This window comes from Malus domestica, chromosome 03, assembly GCF_042453785.1.
Source record: "Malus domestica chromosome 03, GDT2T_hap1".
Taxonomy (NCBI): Eukaryota; Viridiplantae; Streptophyta; class Magnoliopsida; order Rosales; family Rosaceae; genus Malus; species Malus domestica.
In genome coordinates this window covers 29,740,082-29,759,096 of record NC_091663.1, presented here as the reverse complement: position 1 = coordinate 29,759,096, position 19,015 = coordinate 29,740,082, and the positions used below count along the sequence as shown (strand labels likewise).

The following is a 19,015-nucleotide window of genomic DNA, read 5'->3' as shown; positions in this document are numbered from 1 at the left end:
AGCATAGTCATGGGCGAGCCGGTGCAACTGCTTATTCTCATGCTTGAGCCCTCTAATCTCCTGTTTGAGACTTATCACTTCAGCAGCCAATGATTCAACTTGGCGGGTTCTAGCAAATAGGCGTTGGGCCATATTAGACACAGAACCTGCACACTGAACACTAAGAGCCAGAGAGTCCTTAACAGCCAACTCATCAGACCGTTTGGAAAGTAGTCTGTTATCTTTGGGAGTGAGAAGGTTCCTGGCCACCACTGCAGCGGTCATATCATTCTTCATCACAGAATCCCCAACGGTAAGAGGACCAGTAGGGGATATGAAGGATGGGCGCCATATGTTGTCTGGAGAAGGCGTGGCTGTCTCTTCTCCAAGGTTCAAGTCAAAACGACGGTCGGAGGGTCCAGACATTTTCAAATGTGTTGAAGAAGGAAGAGGTCAGACAAATCAAGATCTTAGAAGTGCAAGAAATGAGCTTCTACTGGTAGAGATTCAAGTGTGCTGTGGAACTTAATGCCAGCCTCTATAAAAATCTGCACTCGACGGAGCTTCAGAAATCGAAGAGGCGTTTGCTTTCTCAAAAGCTGGGCTGCTCAGAGACCACGAGGGCCGATCTCAGAAATCGAAGAAGCACCTGCTTTTGCAGCCTCGTCAGCACCTGTCACATGCACAATCAGCTTTGCGGAAATTACGGGCAATCTGTCGAAGATTTCTGGTGAAGCAGAAAGCACGTGAATCTTACTGATCAATCACCGCTCTCCATATGCACCATCAACTCCTCGGGTACCACATATAACTTTGTCAAAGATCTCTGACAAAGTTTAGGCACGAGAATTTCGAAGTGCCAGCTACCCTACTATTACCCATAAGGGTAAAGGAACAGCACCACTGCTTGACAACTGGAAAGTCCCTATGTGTGTCGACCTCCGTGTTTTGTGGCAAGACAGGTTGGCAAGAACGACCAACCTTTACTCACATTCGAGAAAAGACTCCCAACATAATTACTTTCTCAAAAACCGGAGTAGCACCGCTTTCCGAATCTCGAGAGTCAGATCCTCGACGGGATTGCTTGTTCGAAAACCGAAGAGGCACAACTCTCAGAACTTCGAGAGCCAGATTTCCTTAGATAAAGCTTGTCTGTAATCTCCACACGTAATATCAGCTTTCCAGATACCACATACCACTTTTTCAAAGTGCTCTGACAAAATTAAAACACGTGAAGCTGGCAGCTCCCACTACATTGCTGTGACCAAGAAGGGTAAAGGAATAGCATTACTACTTGTTATTGGGAAATCCCTATATACATTGACCTCCCTCCTCAACGGACAGGCAAACCTGCAAAAATGCTCAACCCTTTCTCACATTCGAAAAGGCACCCTCAACATAACCTCTCGAAATACTCAGCTTTATTTCCCCCCGATAATACCTCAGCAAATAAGCCACACCAAGAACAAGAGTATCTCATATCATCAGGGTCGAAAGCAAGAGTATCCCATATCATGCTTTCTCCCTGTCTTTGTCTTTGTCCTTATCCACACCTGCAGGACAAGGAGAAAGAGAGCAGTCAGTCGGAACCTGAAATCAAACCTCCAATTTGGAACTGACTGCATGGAGCCTTTGCCTGGTTGCTTACTTAGCATTGCTCTCGAGTACTCATCCTCAACTGCTGTCAAGGTCACGAATTCCACCGGCAAATACCTCATGACAGTTGATCAGATATTGGCTCTTTACACTGAAGCTGCCAAGCGTGGATGAGTCACTATGAAGGAATGTTCTGAAGGACCATTTAAATGCAAAGGTTGCACACCACTTCTGCCATGCAAAAGATTGAAGCAGAAGGTTCAACGGTGAGCTGAAACAGATTACTACAGCACGACACCTTTCCATACCACATTCATTATTCCGTCAACAGCAAAAGTATCCCATATCATCAAGGTCGAACGTACTCTAGATTTGATGGACTTGTTTTGACCCTCAAATTTTTGAGTCGGCCTTATACTCTGAAGGGCACCAGAAAACCCTCCAGCACAGTTCAAGAATAAGCCTGTGGAAAGTTACTTCTTCAAAAGCAAAAGTATCTCATATCATCTCTTATCCATTTGCTTCTCCTTATCCTGGCAGTTGAATGAGAGACAAGGAGAATGAGAACAATCAACCGGAAGCCGACGTCAAACCTCTGATCCTGGGTTGCTTACTTGGAAGTTTGACTGCTTACCTTGTCTGTCACCTCTTTCGGCAGATCTCCTAGCTCGGCGACTTGGGGGACTCCTACTATAGGGTTTGTATCACACTTGACTAAGCCCGAAACTACAACTAAGCTTCAAGTGAAATTGATACATTACCTTGTGCGTCAACATCAGCTAAGGACACCATTCCCGGATGGAGGAAAGGTATTTCCAGAGAAGGGCAGATGAAGATCAGACCACACTTCGGTACTTAGAAGTTTCGTGATTACTCAAGGGATTGGATCTTGCAAGTCCCCAACCGAGGAGTTTCCCTCACTCGGGAACTTAGGGGAGCACTGTTTGTACCATACTTGACCAATCCCGAAACTACCGAGCACCGGCCAACGCTATACTGTCAAGGACCCAGAAGAGTTCCCCTCCGACCAGGAGGCCAATCACTACTCGACACGTGTCAAGATTAGAAGCCAATCAGAGCGCAGCACGTGTCAACATCAAGAACCAATCATAACATGACACATGTCAATGTGACAAAGCTACAAGTTTTTCTATAAATAGGGGTCATTCCCCCACAATATTGCCTAATGCCATTTTGTGTTAAATCATTCACAAGAACTCACTAAATTGAGAGCTTGATCCTTTGTACTTGTGTAAGCCCTTCACTACTAATAAGAACTCCTCTACTCCGTGGACGTAGCCAATCTGGGTGAACCACGTACATCCTGTGTTTGCTTCTCTGTCTCTATTCATTTACGTACTTATCCTCACTAGTGACCGAAGCAACCAAGCGAAGGTCACAAAACCTGACACTTTCTGTTGTACCAAAGTCTTCGCTGATTTTGTGCATCAACACTTATCATTTTGACCTGAAGATCAAAATGAAAAATTTGTAAGAACCAGAAGTTCTAACACTATATTCCTTCAGGAATACATATTATTGCAAGCTCTTACACATCTCATTTTCTTTCAGAAAAGAAAATGGCGAACTTGGCAAAGCTTGATTTTGCTGCCCTGGACATTACTGAGAAGAATTACCTTACCTGGGTACTGGATACCAAGATCCATCTGGAAGCAGGGAATCTTGGAGATACCATCAGGGAAGAGAACAGCTCATCCTTTTAAGATCAGGCGAAGACCATGATTTTTATTCGTTGTCATCTTGATAAGGGACTAAAGAGCGAGTACTTAACTGTTAAAGATCCGTTAGCCCTATGGAAGGTATTGAGAAACAGATACAATCATCAAACAACGGTGATTATTCCAAGGGCTCGCTATAAGTGGACTCACCTAAGGATCCAGGATTTCAAGTCAATGGCAGAGTACAATTCTGCATTATTCAGAATTACATCTCAGATGAAGCTATGTGATGATACTATTACGAGGAAGATTTGCTGGAAAAGACTTTCAGCACATTTCATGCCTCTAACGTGCTCATGCCGTTGCAGTATAAAGCACGAGGCTTCACTGAATACAACTAACTGATATATGTGCTCTTGGTAACTGAACAAAACAATGAGCTTGTGATGAAAAATCATCAATCCTAAACTACTGGATCTGCACCATTCTCAGAAGTGAATGCTGCTTCCTTCGAAGTGAACGCCACATCATCTGGTGGCGATAATCATAAACGAGAACGTGGCCACAAGCGAGGTCAGTGGAACAGGAAATGCAAGAGCCATGGTGGTCAGTTTCACAATCAGGTTCTAATGCATAATTCAGGCTAGAGTTTTAAAAATGTGAATCGCCACAAAGGCAAAGCTCACATGAACAATGCTCCCAGGAACTTTGAATGAGTCTGCCATATGTTTGGTGGCAATAGGCATTGAGTGCGTACTTGTCGTACCCCAAAACATTTAGTGGATCTATATCAAGTCTCCCTCAAGGAGAAGAGTGTCGAGATTAATTTTCTCGACCAGGCTAAACCAATGGATATACCTGATCCAGCGTGCGACTTATCAGGGCAGTTAAACACAACTCACCTAGATGTTTCGGACTTCATTGTGGAAAGGGGGAATGAAGTGTATCGGTCCGACTGAATCATTTATGTTTGATGTATTTTTATTATGCTGAACTTGTAGTCTGAAACTAGCATTTCAGATTCAATAAAAATGGCATGTAAATTTCCTGTTACAACCTGCTTCTAACTTTGATTCCCTTACTCAGAAAGCATTGATAAAAACTATGGTCATTCTCAAAACATGAGAAATGGCGAAGATATTTTTCTTGCAGATTGCGCAACTACGCATACAATACTTCGAGATCGAAAGTATTTCTCAAGATTGATACTTACAAAAGTAAGGGTAACAACAATATCAAGACCTTCAGATGTAATTGAAGGCTCAGGAAAAGCCCAGATTATGTTACCAAATGGAACAATATTGTCCATACAGAATGCGTTGTATGCTACTAGATCTACTCGAAATTTGTTGAGTTTCAAATACATACGTTTAAATGGATACCACATTGAAACGAAAAGTGCAGAAAATGTGGAGTATCTATGCATTACCTCTAATGATACCCAAAAGCGTATATTAGAGAAGTCGCATGGTTTGTCGAGTGGATTGTATTATACATACATAAAGACAGTTGAATCACATACTGTCATGAACCAGAAGTTCATTGATTCAAAAGTTTACATGTTTTGGCATGACCGTCTGGGTCAACCAGGATCTACCATGATGCGTAGGATCATTACCAACTTTAATGGACATCCATTATTGAGCAGACACATTGCTATCTCAAATGATAACCCTTGCAAGGCTTGTTCTCAAAGGAAGTTGGTAATTAGATCATCACAACTAAAGGCTGATGCTGAATCCCCATTATTTCTGCAAAGAATTCAAAAGGATATTGTGGGTCTATTCAACCATCATATGGACCATTTCGATATTTTATGGTTTTGGTTGATGCATCTACCAGATGGTCAAATGTTTGTCTATTGTCTACTCGAAATGTAGCTTTTGCGAGACTTCTTGCTTAGATAATTAAGTTACGAGCACAGTTCCCAAATTACCCCATTAAGTTAATTCGACTTGATAATGCTGGTGAATTTACGTCTCAAACCTTTGATGATTACTGCATGACATTGGGTATTGATGTTGAACACCCTATTCCTCATATCCATACTCAAAATTGTCTAGCAGAAGTATTGATCAAACAGCTTCAGTTAATAGCTTGCACTCTACTCATGAAAACAAAATTGCCAATTTCTGCATGAGGACATGTCATCTTACATGCTGTATCATTGGTTTGATTAAGACCTATAGCCAACCACCAATACTCTTCAGTACAACTCGTGTTTGGTCATCAGCCAAACATTTCACATTTACGAGTTTTTTGTTGTGCTGCTTATGTGCCTATTGCACCCCCGCAACGCACTAAAATGAGACATCAACATATATTGGGAATTTATGTGGGTTTTGATTCACCATCTATCATTAGATATTTGAAACCCTTAACAGGTAATATGTTTACAACTCGTTTTGATGATTGTCACCTTGATGAGATAGTATTCCCGTCGTTATGGGGAGAAAAGACCGTTCCAGAAGAACGGAAAGAGCTGACATGGGTTGTTCCCACATTGTCTCATTTTGATCCACGTAGTACTCAATGTGAAAATGAAGTGAAAATGATCGTTCATCTTAAAAGCATTGTCAATCAAATTCCAGATGCATTTAATGATGCTATGAAAGTGACAAAATCACATATACCAACTACAAATGCACATGCAAGAATTGATGTCCTTGTTAGACAAAATAAAGTGGCAGTGAATGATTCATCTGGTGCACGCCTGAAGCGTGGTAGACCCCCAGGTTCAAAAGATTCAGCTCCTCGAAAGAGAAAGATAAGTGCACAGCTGAATCTAAATGAAATCATTCAGGAAGAGATAATGAATGACAAATCTACAGTTCATGATTCTGGACTTCCAGAAAAAGAAAATGTCCTTAATGAGACACATGTTCCTTAAGACACAGCAGTACATGAGGGCAAAAAAATCTCCATAAATTATGCATGTTGTTGATGCACAAAATCAGCGAGGACTTTGGTACAACAGAAAGTGTCAGGTTTTATGACCTTCGCTTGGTTGCTTCGGTCACTAGTGAGGATAAGTATGTAAATGAATAGAGACAGAGAAGTAAACACAGGATGTACGTGGTTCACCCAGATTGGCTACGTCCACGGAGTAGAGGAGTTCTTATTAGTAGTGAAGGGCTTACACAAGTACAAAGGATCAAGCTCTCAATTTAGTGAGTTCTTGTGAATGATTTAACACAAATGGCATTAGGCAATATTGTGGGGGGATGACCCCTATTTATAGAAAAACTTGTAGCTTTGTCACATTGACATGTGTCATGTTATGATTGGTTCTTGATGTTGACACGTGCTGCGCTCTGATTGGCTTCTAATCTTGACACGTATCGAGTAGTGATTGGCCTCCTGGTCGGAGGGGAACTCTTCTGGGTCCTTGACAGTATAGCGTTGGCCGGTGCTCGGTAGTTTCGGGATTGGTCAAGTATGGTACAAACAGTGCTCCCCTAAGTTCCCGAGTGAGGGAAACTCCTCGGTTGGGGACTTGCAAGATCCAATCCCTTGAGTAATCACGAAACTTCTAAGTACCGAAGTGTGGTCTGATCTTCATCTGCCCTTCTCTGGAAGTACCTTTCCTCCATCCAGGAATGGTGTATTTAGCTGATGTTGACGCACAAGGTAATGTATCAATTTCACTTGAAGCTTAGTTGTAGTTTCGGGCTTAGTCAAGTGTGATACAAACCCTATAGTAGGAGTCCCCCAAGTCGCCGAGCTAGGAGATCTGCCGAAAGAGGTGACAGACAAGGTAAGCAGTCAAACTTCCAAGTAAGCAACCCAGGATCAGAGGTTTGACTTCGGCTTCCGGTTGATTGTTCTCATTCTCCTTGTCTCTCATTCAACTGCCAGGATAAGGAGAAGCAAATGGATAAGAGATGATATGAGATACTTTTGCTTTTGAAGAAGTAACTTTCCACAGGCTTATTCTTGAACTGTGCTGGAGGGTTTTCTGGTGCCCTTCAGAGTATAAGGCCGACTCAAAAATTTGAGGGTCAAAACAAGTCCATCAAATCTAGAGTACGTTCGACCTTGATGATATGGGATACTTTTGCTGTTGACGGAATAATGAATGTGGTATGGAAAGGTGTCGTGCTGTAGTGATCTGTTTCAGCTCACCGTTGAACCTTCTGCTTCAATCTTTTGCATGGCAGAAGTGGTGTGCAACCTTTGCATTTAAATGGTCATTCAGAACATTCCTTCATAGTGACTCATCCACGCTTGGCAGCTTCAGTGTAAAGAGCCAATATCTGATCAACTGTCATGAGGTATTTGCCGGTGGAATTCGTGACCTTGACAGCAGTTGAGGATGAGTACTCGAGAGCAATGCTAAGTAAGCAACCAGGCAAAGGCTCCAGGCAGTCAGTTCCAAATTGGAGGTTTGATTTCAGGTTCCGACTGACTGCTCTCTTTCTCCTTGTCCTGCAGGTGTGGACAAGGACAAAGACAAAGACAGGGAGAAAGCATGATATGGGATACTCTTGCTTTCGACCCTGATGATATGAGATACTCTTGTTCTTGGTGTGGCTTATTTGCTGAGGTATTATCGGGGGGAAATAAAGCTGAGTATTTCGAGAGGTTATGTTGAGGGTGCCTTTTCGAATGCGAGAAAGGGTTGAGCATTTTTGCAGGTTTGCCTGTCCGTTGAGGAGGGAGGTCAATGTATATAGGGATTTCCCAATAACAAGTAGTAATGCTATTCCTTTACCCTTCTTGGTCACAGCAATGCAGTGGGAGCTGCCAGCTTCACGTGTTTTAATTTTGTCAGAGCACTTTGAAAAAGTGGTATGTGGTATCTGGAAAGCTGATATTACGTGTGAAGATTACAGACAAGCTTTATCTAAGGAAATCTGGCTCTCGAAGTTCTGAGAGTTGTGCCTCTTCGGTTTTCGAACAAGCAATCCCGTCGAGGATCTGACTCTCGAGATTCGGAAAGCGGTGCTACTCCGGTTTTTGAGAAAGTAATTATGTTGGGAGTCTTTTCTCGAATGTGAGTAAAGGTTGGACGTTCTTGCCAACCTGTCTTGCCGCAAAACACGGAGGTCGACACACATAGGGACTTTCTAGTTGTCAAGCAGTGGTGCTGTTCCTTTACCCTTATGGGTAATAGTAGGGTAGCTGGAACTTCGAAATTCTCGTGCCTAAACTTTGTCAGAGATCTTTGACAAAGTTATATGTGGTACCCGAGGAGTTGATGGTGCATATGGAGAGCGGTGATTGAACAGTAAGATTCACGTGCTTTCTACTTCACCAGAAATCTTCGACAGATTGCCCGTAATTTCCGCAAAGCTGAGTGTGCATGTGACAGGTGCTGACGAGGCTGAAAAAGCAGGTGCTTCTTCGATTTCTGAGATCGGCCCTCGTGGTCTCTGAGCAGCCCAGCTTTTGAGAAAGCAAACGCCTCTTCGATTTCTGAGATCGGCCATCGTGGTCTCTGAGCAGCCCAGCTTTTGAGAAAGCAAACGCCTCTTCGATTTCTGAGATCGGCCCTCGTGGTCTCTGAGCAGCCCAGCTTTTGAGAAAGCAAACGCCTCTTCGATTTCTGAAGCTCCGTCGAGTGCAGATTTTTATAGAGGCTGGCATTAAGTTCCACAGCACACTTGAATCTCTACCAGTAGAAGCTCATTTCTTGCACTTCTAAGATCTTGATTTGTCTGACCTCTTCCTTCTTCAACACATTTGAAAATGTCTGGACCCTCCGACCGTCGTTTTGACTTGAACCTTGGAGAAGAGACAGCCACGCCTTCTCCAGACAACATATGGCGCCCATCATTCATATCCCCTACTGGTCCTCTTACCGTTGGGGATTCTGTGATGAAGAATGATATGACCGCTGCAGTGGTGGCCAGGAACCTTCTCACTCCCAAAGATAATAGACTACTTTCCAAACGGTCTGATGAGTTGGCTGTTAAGGACTCTCTGGCTCTTAGTGTTCAGTGTGCAGGTTCTGTGTCTAATATGGCCCAACGCCTATTTGCTAGAACCCGCCAAGTTGAATCATTGGCTGCTGAAGTGATGAGTCTCAAACAGGAGATTAGAGGGCTCAAGCATGAGAATAAGCAGTTGCACCGGCTCGCCCATGACTATGCTACAAACATGAAGAGGAAGCTTGACCAGATGAAGGAATCTGATGGTAAGGTTTTACTTGATCATCAGCGGTTTATGGGTTTGTTCCAAAGGCATTTATTGCCTTCGTCCTCTAGGGTTGTACCTGGTAATGAAGCTTCAAATGATGAACCTCCAATGCCTCCTCCTTCTGGGGTTTTGTCAAGTACTGAGGCTCTGGATAACCACCCTCCGGTGCTTTCTCTTTCTGGGGCTCTACCGACTGCTGAGACTTCCCCTAAGCAACCTTTGTGAAGGCTCCCTTTTGTTTGTTTATTTTGACTCATGTATATGTACATATTTGTGGCTTATCGAAAATATTAATAAATAAGCTTTGCTTCATTTCAACATATTGTGTTAAATACACCAAAGCCTTCTTCATAAAGTTCTTTGAATTTTTGCTTTTGTTGAAACCTGTATTGTTGAAGCTTTGTGAGTGAAGCATGTAGTTTGAGGTAGTGTTCCCTTAATTTCCCGAGTGAGGAAAACTTCTCGGTTGGAGACTTGAAAAATCCAAGTCACTGAGTGGTTGTGAGACTGCCGAGTATCAAGGTGCAGTAGCATATGGTGGGAGTCCCCCAAGTCTTCAGGCGAAGAGAGTTGCCGAATGAGGTGTCTCGCGTGTTACTAATTTGTCAAAGTAACGAATCCTTGTTTCGATGTCACACATTCGTATATGCTTTATCTAAAAATATTTCCAACTTTTGTGTGTTTGATGCTGCATGCTATTGACTAGACAAGATCAAGTGCAATTAGTAGCTTTTCTCTCTTTTTCATCTTTTCTTTGGTGGAATTGCTTTTCGTTTCCACTAATCAGCCTGAGTGGATGCAAGATAACACCTTTCTCTATAGCTCAGATTGCAAAGTCGTCTTCATGAAAGTTTTTCCTTATCTTGTGAACTACAACATATCCAAATTTGAGATCCATCGGAGTAGTACAACTTCAGAAATTCAAGTATGATGAGTAACTGTTCATCAATGTTCTGTTAATCCGTCAGACTTGTTGTGAGCTTCGAAACTCCATTTTCTCTTGTTCAGATCAACATACTTTCTTCATCGAAGTTGTTCCCTAACTTGTGAACTACAACATATCCAAATTGGAGGTCCCTCGGAGCAGTATAACTCCAGAAATCCAGGTATGATGAGTGACTGTTTATCATTTGTCTGTCAACCCGTCAGATTTGTTGTGAGCTTTGAAACTCTATTTTCTCTTGCTCAGATCAGCATGCTTTCTTCATTGAAGTTGTGCCTCAGCTTGTGAACTACAACATATCCAAATTTGAGATCCCTCGGAGCAGTATGACTCCAGAAATCCAGGTATGATGAATGACTGGTTATTATTTTTCTGTCAACCCGTCAGATTTGTTGTGAGCTTCGAAACTCCATTTTCTCTTGTTCAGATCGGTATGCTTTCTTCATTGAAGTTGTTCCTCAGCTCGTGAACTACAACATATCCAAATTTGAGATCCCTCGGAGCAGTATAACTCCAGAAATCCAGGTATGATGAATGACTGGTTATTATTTTTCTGTCAACCCGTCAGATGTGTTGTGAGCTTCGAAACTCCATTTTCTCTTGTTCAGATCGGTATGCTTTCTTTATTGAAGTTGTTCCTCATCGACTCTTGCATAACATATAAAAAATTCAGGATGAACTAACGGTTAAATATTTCCAGATCTTCGAAACATCACAACAGCTTTGAAATCTGCAAGAAGCCGACTATCATGTTTGGAGCTTCAACACTTTAATTTCCGTCGCTCAAACAGAAATGGTTCCTTCTTGAAAGTTGTTCATATGCTCAAGAACTATAGGGTGTCCAAAATTCAGCTCCATTGGAGAAGAGCAGAGGTTGCAGAAATTTGATAGATGAAAGGAGGCGGAAGAGGGAGAGAGAGAAAAAGTCTCTTGGGTTGGATTTCTATTTTGGGGCAGATTCCAATTTTTGTAGCACCTTCATTATTGATGAATTGCTTGTACTTTTGTCCATTATGAAACTTGGGACTTTGGCTTGTTGTTGGATCTATTATAATATGTTTGGAAACATATATAAGTGAATAAATAAGAAGGAAAATTTTGGGCCCTTGTGGGTGTAAAACAAAAAATGTTTATGTTTACCCAAGTGTTTTTGTACAAGTTCAAGGGCATCTTGGGTTTTGTGAACAAAATTTGTTTATTTGGAGCAAGGTTTTGTGTTGAAGCTTTATAGGTGAAGCTTTGGTGTTGAAGCTTTCTAGGTGAAGCTTTGATGGTGAAGCTTTGATGGTGAAAGTATGTAGAGGGAGCTTTCTAGGTGAAGATTTTTTAGGTGAAGCTTTGTAGGTGAAGCTTTTTTAAGTGAAGCTTTTCGGGTGAAGTTTTTTTTTTTGGGTGAAGCTTTGTGGGTGAAGCTTTGTGGGTGAAGCTTTGGAGGTGAAGCTTTTCGGGTGAAGCTTGTTGGGTGAAGCTTTTTAGGTGAAGCTTTGTGGGTGAAGCTTTTTAGGTGAAGCTTTGTGGGTGAAGCTTTGGAGGTGAAGCTTTTCGGGTGAAGCTTTTTGGGTGAAGCTTTTTAGGTGAAGCTTTGTGGGTGAAGCTTTGGAGGTGAAGCTTTTCGGGTGAAGCTTTTTGGATGAAGCTGTTTTTTTTTTTTTTTTTTTTTTTTTTTTTGGCGCTTGACACGGTCTTCATTTGCTTGTTTTGTAGTGACTGTGGAAGACGGATTGCTTTCTGATTGAGAAGGGTTCTGGCATCGCTTGCTATGAATGTAAAAGAGTGAGGGCTGAGTTGGCTAAATTACCTCTTTATTGAATTCATTGCCAAATGGCCTTCATTACATAGGATGCCGAACGGCTATAGCTCAACACTTGTACATCGTGAGTCTATTTGTAGTAGTACTTCAAGTGATCAGCGTTCCATGGATGGCCAAGGGTCTTGCCATCAGAGCTTCTAAGTGTGTAAGAGCCAGGGCGACTGATGCCAATGACTTCATACGGTCCATCCCAGTTTGGACTAAGTGTGCCTTCACTCGGGACTCTGTCGCAGAGTAATCTTTTCTTTAAGACCCAGTCTCCTATTTTGAAAGAACGAGGCTTGACCCTAGAGTCATAATAGTTGGAGATGCGCTGCTTGTAGGCGACATTCCTCAAGTGAGCTTGGTTTCTGTGTTCCTCGACTAAATCCAAGTTGAGGGTGAGTTGTTTGTCATTTTCACTTTGAATGTAGTTCTGGACTCGGAATGTTGCTTGCTCGAGCTCAACAGGGACAACCGCCTCTGTGCCAAAGGCAAGTGAGAATGGAGTTTCTCCTGTTGAAGTCCGATATGAAGTGCGATATGACCAAAGAACTTGGGGTACAAATTCTGGCCAACAGCCTTTAGCTTTGTCCAAGCTGGTTTTCAAAGTGCGCTTGATTATTTTGTTGATGGCCTCAACTTGTCCATTAGACTGGGGATGAGCTGGAGAGGCAAAGCATAAGTTGATGTTGAACTTAGAGCAGAACAACCTGAACTTCTTGTTGTCAAACTGTCGCCCATTGTCAGTGACTATCGCATTGGGAATGCCGAATCTACAAAGGATGTTCTTCCACACGAAGTCTTCTATCTTTGCCTCAGTAATGGTTGCCAAGGGTTCTACTTCGGCCCACTTTGTGAAGTAGTCCACTGCAACGACTGCGTAACAGACTTTGCCCTTCCCTGCCGGCATTGGGCCGATCAAATCAAGTCCCCACTGGGCGAAGGGCCAAGGGCTGATCATAGGAGTAAGAGGCTCTGGAGGGGAATGAGGAATAGTTGCATATCGTTGACATTTGTCACATGAGCGGGATACTTTGATGGCATCCTGGTGGAGTGTTGGCCAGTAATATCCTTGGCGAAAAGTCTTGTGTGCTAGGGACCAAGATCCAGCATGATCTCCACAAACTCCCTCATGTATTTCCCGAAGGACGATTTCCGACTCGGCAGGCGTAAGACACCTTAAGTATGGCAGGCTAAAACCTCGCTATTGTGGCGATACCCTTGACGCGGGTTTGACCCACTGCATTGACTGCCTGGGGGCGAGCGTTATTGTGGCGATACCCTTGGTTATCGGGATAGTGTCCCTTACTCTTTTTACTGAAATGAGAGTGGTGAGGATGGAAATCCTTCCTCTTGCCTTGAAATTGATATGTCTGTTGATTCGGTGAAGCATTATGCAAGGCATGGGGAGGTGCCACTGCTGTTTGGAAAGTCGAGGTCTTCTCATTTAGGTGAGTCTGGCTTCCACCTCCCACTTGTTGATAAAGGATGGTTGTAGGGGGTTTCTCCTGATATGTCTTTACCTCGGCGGAGGCATGGTTATAAGCCTGCGCCATCACCTCAGAGTAAGTCTTCCAAGTATTGGCATTGATCATGTATTTAAAGAAACAATCACGTAGGCCTGCCGTGAAGGCTTTGAGGGCAGTCTTGTCGTCTGCCTCGGCACACCGGGAGTATTCATGGCTGAAGCGGCCAGCATACATACGTAATGACTCGTCTGGCTTCTGGCGGATAGTGTACAAGTCATCTGCAGAGCGCAAGCGATCGGTTTGGAAAATGTGTTGGGAAACAAATAGTTTCCTCAATTCCTCAAATGAGTCTACCGTCTCAGGTGTAAGACGACAATACCAATTTAGAGCTCCACCAGAGAGGGTGGAGGGGAAGAGAAGACATTGCTCTTCGTCGGTGTGCATCCGGTATGCCATGGTGGACTCAAAGAGGTTAAGGTGCTCAATCGGGTCCTCTTTTCCAGTATAAAGTTGCAAGCCAAGCTTTTGCTTTGTCTTTGCTTGAAGGGGGGTGTTGAGGATCCTCCTTGTAAGAGGGCCAGGCCTGGGTTGGTTCCAGTCAGGTATTTCAGCCTGACGTTCAGCCTTCAACTTGTTTACTTCCTCAAGAAGTTGTAGGACAAGAGGGTCCTGAGCGGAGTTATGTGTCACTGGAGCTTTCTTTCGTAAATCTCCATCTCCTCTTGGAATTAGGAAGGTTTGATCAAGGGCATGTGATTTTTCCCTGGACTCGCTGTACTGGCTTCTAGGGTATGTCTGTCGGAACACCTCTAAGTCCCCTGTACCCTCATGTCTCTCTAGGACTTGTTGCCCCTTCCCCAAATTGGTGGCCGGCTTGGGCTGTGGCAGGGGACCGAGTCTCTCAGAAATCCTTGGGTCATTAATCTTTGAGCTTATATGGATGGAATTCTCTCGACGTTGCTTCAGGAAATCCCGACAATCGCGAAAGACGGCTTTCGATCCTTCTGCCCCTTCAGCAAAGAGGTGTCTCCCTCCACTTCTCATGGTTCGGGTCGAAGCAACTGGGTTAAGAGAAGCCTCATGTTGATTATCAAGTCGAGGGGTAATCTGTTCCCTATCAGGGATATCTATGTCGAATGCATGTGACCCTCCATGTTGGAGGGCACCCAGTTGATGGTTGACTTCCACGGGGGCAACAAGCTCGCGTGTCTGAGCTTGCCTAGCTTCGTGGAGTGTCTCGAAGAGCTTCTCATATTGCTCCTGGAGGACCTCATTCCTCATTGCTATCTTGTTGTTCTGAGCTTCCAACTCATCGACTTTAGCTTGAAGAAGAACTCGTTTTCCTTCCTTCTTTCGTTGTTTCGCACTATGTGCAAGGGGGGTGTCATTCTGTGTGCTGTGGCTTCCTTCGCTTCCCATGTTGGAGAGGGATGCCTGGTCAAAAGAAAGTGTACGAATGATAGAAACCAGCTTGACACAGCTGAAGAGAGTAGGAATAAGTGTCGTTTCCAACAGACGGCGCCAAATGTTGATGCACAAAATCAGCGAGGACTTTGGTACAACAGAAAGTGTCAGGTTTTATGACCTTCGCTTGGTTGCTTCGGTCACTAGTGAGGATAAGTACGTAAATGAATAGAGACAGAGAAGCAAACACAGGATGTACGTGGTTCACCCAGATTGGCTACGTCCACGGAGTAGAGGAGTTCTTATTAGTAGTGAAGGGCTTACACAAGTACAAAGGATCAAGCTCTCAATTTAGTGAGTTCTTGTGAATGATTTAACACAAATGGCATTAGGCAATATTGTGGGGGGATGACCCCTATTTATAGAAAAACTTGTAGCTTTGTCACATTGACATGTGTCATGTTATGATTGGTTCTTGATGTTGACACGTGCTGCGCTCTGATTGGCTTCTAATCTTGACACGTGTCGAGTAGTGATTGGCCTCCTGGTCGGAGGGGAACTCTTCTGGGTCCTTGACAGTATAGCGTTGGCCGGTGCTCGGTAGTTTCGGGATTGGTCAAGTATGGTACAAACACATGTAATAATGAATTGTGGGGTCGAAATGAAATAATCATCGACGATATGTTCGCATTCGCAATAGCCACTGAAATCATATTAAGTGATGATATTGAACCTCGCTTTATATATAAATGTAAACAGAGATAAGATTGGCCTAAGTGGAAATATGAAATCCAGGCAGAATTAAATTTCTTGGAAAGACAAAATGTTTTTGGACCAGTAGTCCAAACCCCGCCTGGTGTAAACCCCGTGGGTTACAAATGAGTATTCACAAGGAAACGTAATGAGAAAAACTAGATTGAAAGATATAAAGCACGACTCGTTAGCACAAGGTTTTTCGCAAAGACCTGAAATTGATTATGAGGAGACATACTCTCCTGTAATGGACGCAATTATGTTCCGTTACTTAATAAGTTTAGTGATTTAAGAAAAACTTGACATGCGACTTATGGATGTCATCACCGCGTATCTATATGGAGAATTAGATACTGACATATATATCAAAGTCCTAGAAGGACTTAAGTCGCCTGAAATAACTAACAAATCACGAGGTACGCTTTTGATCAAATTAAGGCGATCATTGTATATGCTGAAACAATCTGGACGAATGTGGTGTAATCGTCTTAATGAGTATTTGATCAAAGAATGGTATATCAATAATGTCATTTGCCCTTGTGTGTTCATTAAGAAATCCAACTCTGGATTTTCTATAGTGGCAATATATGTCGATGATATGAACCTAGTTGGAACTCCTGAATAGCTCAATAAAACTGCTGAATATCTGAAAAGTGAATTTGAAATGAAAGACCTTGAAAAAACGAATTTTTGTCTCGACCTGCAGATCGAACATTATGCTTTGGTCCACCAATCAGCTTACATTGAAAAAATCCTAAAGCAATTTGGTATGGACAAGGCTTATCCACTCAGCACGCCAATGATTGTTCGTTCTCTGGATATTAAGAAAGATCCATTCCGTCTAAAAGAAGATGATGAACTGGTCATTGGTCTAGAAGTACCATATCTGAGTGCAATAAGTGCTTTGTTATATTTGGCACAATGTACTAGACCAGATATAGTTTTTTTCAGTCAACTTGTTAGCAAGGTATAACTTTGCTCCAACAATTCGTCATTGGAAGGGTGTCAAAGATGTATTGCGATACCTTCATGGGACAACAAACATGGGCCTCTTATACTTAGAGAAATCCACAAATGACCAAGTTCTTGTTGGATCTGCAGATGCTGGTTTTCTCTCTGATCCGCATAAAGCCCATTCACAAACTGGATATGTGTTCAAGAATTGAGATACAGCAATCTCATGGCGCTCAACAAAGCAAACACTAGTTGCTACATCTTCAAATCATTCAGAAATACTTGTTTTACATGAAGCAAGTCGTGAATGTTCTTGGTTAAGATCAATGATCCATCATATCCGGAATTCATGTGGTCTAACTTCGAAGACAGAGAATCCAACTGTCATTCATGAAGATAGTGCAGCCTGTATTGCCCAAATGAAGGAAGGATTCATCAAGGGTGATAAAACTAAACACATATCTCCAAAAATTTTCAATGCACATGAGTTTTAGAAGGCTAAAGTTATTGAAGTCAGACAAATCCGTTCCAATGAAAATCTGGCAGACTTGTTCACCAAGTCCCTAGCAAAATGCTCATTTCAAATGTTAGTGCAAAATATTGGATTACGTCGACTTACCAAACAGCTAAATTTGGAGAATGCGGAATCAGGGGGAGATATATATCAGGGGGAGCATCCATGATACATGCATGTTGTACTCTTTTTCCTTCGACTAGGATATTTCCTACTGGGTTTTTCCTATCAAGGTTTTAACAAGGCAACATAAACATATTTAACACTATATCAACAATCCAGGAAAAGTTGTACTCTTTTTCCTTCGCTATGGTTTTTTCCCACTCGGTTTTTTCAAGCAAGGTTTTAACGAGGCGACTCATGTTGATATGTGGCCATCCAAGGGGGAGAGTTGAAAACATTGACATTGTTATGAATGCCCACACACAGATTTTCAATGGCCACAAATGTGACGTAGACTTTGGAAACAATAGGATCGTATTTTCAAAGTCATGTGATGTAAATTTCAAAATGTAATAATGCAAGTTGCTCTATAAATAGAGCACTCGACTGCAATCAAAACACATAGAAAAAAAGAAAGATCAATATCATTATCTATTCCTCCCTTTTTTATTTGTCATCTCCTAGTGCTATAGTTACAGTGGAATATTTTATCTCTACTTTGCTTCTATCATTAGTAAAAGTTATCTCTAACTTTTACATATTTATAACAATAGAAATATTATAACGCTTTCGGTTTATCGAGGTAATATAATGTGTAGAGAATTTTCCACATAATAGGATGGCACACGTATATCCTTCTGGGCTCATCTCCAGCCACTCTTAGGGCTGGTTTGGTATTGCTGTGCTTTGAAAAAAAGCTGCTGTGAGAATAAACGGCTGTGCTGTGAGAATAAGCGGCTGTGAAATAAAGCAGCAGAGTGTTTGGTAAACTTTTTTGTAAAAGTGCTTTTGAAAAAAAAAGCAGTCTGATAGTGAGTCTTTTCATTAAAGGAGCACTGTAGCTCCATGTGCTTTGAAAAAAAACCAGTTTTCCAAAGCTGCAAATAGCAGCTTCAGCTTTTTCCTTTGATTTCAGCTTATTCTCACAGCAGCTTCCAAAATAAGCCATTTTTTTTTAGTTTACCAAACACCTAAAACCCTCACAGCTTTTTTTCATGGGTGCTTTTTTTTTAAGCACCTCACTCCCAAACCACCCCTTAATTTGCCACGTAGTTGATCTCTCAGGTGGTATTTTCTCTTCTTTGCCTTTTTGGATTTGACTCAGGTTTTGTGATTGTGGTCCATCAAAGCTACCTTAAGAAATCTCACATGTTTCCTCAAGAGGAGGTGTTGGGCTTCTGGCCTTAAGGACGAAAAATAAATTTAAATAAATATGCGTTAAGTTAGTTGGTTTAACTAGTGTACTTGTAGATCTAAATTTCCCGCATTGTTGTTTAAAAATAAATTATCGCATCTGTTAAAAAAAGTATTTCCAAAAGCAAAGATGTAGAGCGAGGTGTCATCATGTTGAGCCTTTTATTATTATAGTAAAAAGTTTAAATATAAACTTTTTGTAAAATTATTTACTTTGTAAATATATTTAATATTAAAAATTAAAATTAAAATACTAAAAACACATTCATTTAATAAAAAAATTTAGTGTAAAAAATGTGATTTTTCGTTAAAAGTAAATAGTACCAGAAGTGTTTCGTTAAAACTATTTAAGAAAACTAACGAAATGTCCAAAAATAATTTAATTTTAATGAAAAATGACAAATAAAGATATACGGAATTATACTATGAAAAAGT

At 42.0% G+C, this 19,015-nt stretch overlaps 1 long non-coding RNA gene across 2 annotated transcripts; it reads left to right on the top strand.

Moving 5' to 3' along the window:
* The first annotated feature begins 9,477 nt into the window (after positions 1-9,477).
* Positions 9,478-11,443, top strand: LOC139194516 (uncharacterized). 2 transcript variants are annotated; one of them, XR_011579449.1, is made up of 3 exons: positions 9,478-10,501; positions 10,585-10,682; positions 10,766-11,443. It is a non-coding gene; the product is annotated as an uncharacterized lncRNA (long non-coding RNA). The 2 variants fall into 2 exon arrangements; XR_011579448.1 differs by having other exon boundaries at positions 10,585-11,443.
* The last annotated feature ends 7,572 nt before the right edge of the window (positions 11,444-19,015 follow it).